General features: G+C 37.1%; 1 pseudogene; it reads left to right on the top strand.

Moving 5' to 3' along the window:
* Window positions 1-3,285, top strand: part of LOC113051186 (uncharacterized) — a 4,790-nt pseudogene extending 1,505 nt beyond the window's left edge.
* Window positions 3,286-4,549: the final 1,264 nt, after the last annotated feature.

A 4,549-nucleotide genomic window follows, 5' to 3' on the forward strand; every position in this document is an offset into this window, starting at 1 on the left:
GCATTGGAACTAATCAAGTTTGCATATGATGAGCTGCGTCGGTTCATGAGAACGGCTCATAAATGTCCATTAAACTGATAGAGACTCACAGGTAGATGTAACCCACCTAGATTCCCTCAAAGCAGAATGGGCTGAAGACATTGACGTGGAGAGCGTTGACGGAAAAGCGCTGATTTGGACGGATGAAGCTCCAGCGCCCCGCAGACTCAGCCGCAGCCCGAAGTGCGCTCGCTGCAGGAATCACGGCGTCGTGTCGCGCCTCAAGGGCCACAAGCGCGTCACGTGTGTCGCTGGCGTGACTGTCAGTGCGCGAACTTTCTGCTGGTCGTAGAGAGACAGAGAGTGATGGCAGCGCAAGTCGCCCTCCGGAGACAGCAGGCCACAGAGGTTGGTTGACTGAGCAGGGTAGTTTAGAGCTTTCTGTGTGCTCCAGTGGAACTAAAAAGGGTGTTATTTGCAAACAAAGTGATTTGAGCGAGCGTGTACTTTCTTTCTAAGCAGTAGTCTAGACTGCAAATGATTTAGGCATTGTAGAATGAGTAGGCTATTTTATATCTATCCCGTAAATTAATGCTGAGTTATGCATTCTCTTTAAAGGGACAATAAGTAACTTTTTAGGTATTTTATTATCTAAAATTAATATTTTTATTCATAAATATGCCCTCAATGGTGTACAAATACCTATGCCAATGTTTAAACTAATCCTTGTAAATGAAGAATTTATTATCTTTATATACATGGGACGGGTAGGTCGACGAAGGCTTCAATGTAGTTCCGCCATCTTGCTAAACTATAATAGCAGAGAGGGACAAAAAGTACTAAGCCAACGCGTTTCCACAACGCGTTTTCGGTCAGAGCCAGAAACGCAGGTGCAGAGCAGTGAGAGGCGCTTGAAACTGCACCGGCAAGTTTAAAAGTCTGGATTGCATTCTTGTTATGGACCATACATATGCCACGCCACAGGAGAAGAAAACATCGTCGCCAAAACAGTTAAAAATAGAACGTAAAAGGAAACGTGACCGTAGATTACAGAAAACAAGAGTTAATGTCGGGGAAGCTTTTTCTAGGTGGAAAGAGCTAATGCTGGATAAAGATTTCAAAAGAGACGCTGAAGTGGCCAGTTTTCTTCTCGACAGGTAAGTCAGTGTTACAATCTATATTATAATATTTTTTTATATCTAACAATGCATATAATTCAGAAAATATAACGAATAAATTAGACATAACTACTAATTACAATATTCCATGTTTTCCACAGTCAGTAATTCATACTGTAACATTCGTTTGTTAGTTGTCATGTTGCAGTTTGTTTGAAATAACACACCTGTTCACCTGAAGGAAAACTCTACGAAGTGCTATTAGAAGACATCCTGTCAAACCTTTTTGGTACATATCGCCTACCGTAGATGCAACGCGCATTTGAAAAAGCAAGGTGCTGGAGAGCAAAATTAGTTTGAATGCAAAATACAATTTCACCACTAGATGGGAGTAATTCCTACTTAGTGTCCCTTTAACAGGGTAAAAAAGGTAAACAAAACAAAAAAAAAAACACCTCTGTTCTCAGATGCACAGCTTATCAGCGCTACACGAGGGCACCTAGTCTCCTGGCAAAGAGTATTCTAGAGGGTAAGCCTTGATTAATGCACATCTCATTAACACAAATGCACCCTGAAAGGCAACATTGGTAGAAACTGGATTAGTTCACCTGTTATGCTAAAGAACCCTCTGTGGGGAATAAATCTGTTTGTGTTTATGTAAGGTAATTAAATTTATGCAAATTGATAGAGGAATTAAAATAATAATAATAATAATAATTGGCTCATATGACTGCTTTGGAGTTTGAGTTTCCCTGATGTGAGTCTTACTGTCAACATTAAGGTCAAAATGACTTAATTGTTATCATAAATTTAAATATGCTTAATTTGTTTTGTACTAGAATATTTAATACTGCTATACTTTTATGAGTTCCACGTGGAGTCTAAGAAATGTATTTTTTAAATCTTCTGAAATTAGGTGAAAATGATTTGTGCAGCTGATTATACAGTACTTAAGAAATGCATTTAAAAAGTGGTTCTCAAATGTGGGTAATGACCTAAAAATGTCTGTTTTGATTTTTAATGGTCAGCAGGAAAAACCATTAACAGATACTAATAAAAATTGTAGCTAACCATATAATGATACATAGTTAAGACTGCAAAATATATAGGCTTGTAAATTTTTGAAAGAGATGACAAAGCACTTTGCATGCTTTCCATTTGCTGCTGACATCAAAAGCTCTGCTTTTCTTTCTAAAGAACACTGTAGGAAAAAGTGACAGTAAAGACAAGTAAAGACATTTCTAATGTGACAAAAGATTTATATTTCAAATAAATGTTGTTCTTTTGAACTTTCTATTTATTAAAGAAGTCCTAAAAACTATCAGCAGCACATCTGTTTTCGACAATTAAATATTTGTGTTTCTTGAGCAGCAAATCATCAGATTAGAATGATTTCGGAAGGATCGTGTAAATGTGACTTGATTATGAACAAGAAAAATCCACTATTTTAATACTCCTTCGTTATGTTGTAGGCTACAAGCCACCTGTGCTGGAGGAGTGGCCTAAGAGACTCCACCAACCCCCAGTCAGTGTCCGTATGAGGAAGAGGAGAGCGTTTGCTGATAAAGAGCTGGAGACTGTGATGCTGGAAGAGGCAAAGAGAGAAGGAAGAGTTGCCTGTACTCCTCTTCCATGCTGTGGTGCCATCAGATCCCTCTCCATATTTTTTCCCACTTTCAGACCCTCTCATGCCCACTTACATGCCTGTGTCCAAAAGCTGCCCTCCTTTGACTGATTGTGATCTCCCTCACCATCAACATGCCCTTAAATCCAAGACTTTAGACTGTGGCACAGACAAACTGACAGACAGTGTTTCTCTAAGAGTGTGTGAGAACTCAAAGTTCAGTTCGATTTGGCCTCCACCGCACTGCTACAGCACAAGCCCAGGTGTCAGCATGGTTAAAAACATGCCGGACAGTGGGTTTTCTGATATGTCTGTAAAACCAAAAAGTTTTGTTATTGACACTATGTCAAAGCAAGACATTCCTCCTCCTCTGAATATGGCAGACGTACTGGTTCAAGCTAAATCGCCGCCCGAAATCTGCAGATCATTAGGACACGAGGACTCTGTACACATGGACTGTATGGAGGGTGCAAACACAGACCCCGATCATAAAAGCTGTAACATATGGCCATTACCTTTTTCTGTAGAGGCATTGCTCATGAGATAAAAAATAATTTCTTCAGAGCTAACACTTTACAATAGGTTTCAGTTTGTAAACATTTCAGTTTGTTTGTATTCTATTAAATATTAAATTACATTAACGACCAATGTAATTCTTGACACTATTAATGTTGTTTAATGTTAATATCTACAATAATACATTTTAACATTTCAAGTTATATATTAACATTACCTACTGTATTATGAATGAATGTTATGAATTAAAAATGAACAATAGCATATTTATAAAGTAACATATAGATTATTGAAAAGCTCATTGTTATTTCATGATCTCTAATGTATTACAGTTTTTCTCAGTCACTTTGGTGCATTTTTCAAATCAGAAATGAAATTCTCAAAACTACTTGTACAACCTCCACATCATGTAGTCATCTATACACATCATAAAACCAGTTTCTCATTCTTTTGAACAAGTTCCGATTGCTTTTGTACATTCATGCAATTGATTATGCACATTTATCTGCGGTTTCCTACATTATCAGTTGCTAATGTCATGTTGCTCAAAATGTATTATTCATTTTTCTGTGCAATAGTCTTACCGCTCAAAACATCTAGTCTTTAGTTCATCGTATAAGTCATTAAATGCAAAATGGTTCATCTAGTTGTCATAAACTCCCAAGCACACTTTTTATTTTTATTTTCACAAATTATTACTAGACTTTTTGTCAATTTGGCATGAATTGTGCAAGTGAATCTCTGAAATAGCTCAAAGGTTCATCTCATGAATCTTCAGTTGGAAAGTTTATACTGTATAGACAGGGGACAACACAAGAGTTACACATTCTGAAAATTGACTTATTTTCCTCTTTGTGCCCATATTTAATTTTCCATTTCTATATCACAATTGCATAGCAAAGGTTTTTATTTATTTATTTATTTTATGGCAGACCACTAGTAAAAGTGTAACTGGGAATTCTATCCAGTCTCTTTCAATCAATATCCCACATACAGTAATGTGTAAATGTGTACGTTTGAAATGGATATATGGCATACATAAGCATATGACATACTGTTCAATACAGTAACTGTCATCCAAAATGTTTCTATAGTTTACATCAGAACATCCCTCCAGAGTACAGTTATATTGACAACATGACTAAGCAATTTGACTGTCTTATCCATAAACTGTGACACAAGGACTTGTCATTCTGATGGCACTGATATGTTCATTGACACAGATATTTATTTTTGAGAGATGAACTAAGGATTTGAGCAATAGACTGGCTTTTGCAGGTAATCCATGGTGTTTTGCTATTTGTACGAGTTG

Source organism: Carassius auratus, chromosome 31, assembly GCF_003368295.1.
Source record: "Carassius auratus strain Wakin chromosome 31, ASM336829v1, whole genome shotgun sequence".
Taxonomy (NCBI): Eukaryota; Metazoa; Chordata; class Actinopteri; order Cypriniformes; family Cyprinidae; genus Carassius; species Carassius auratus.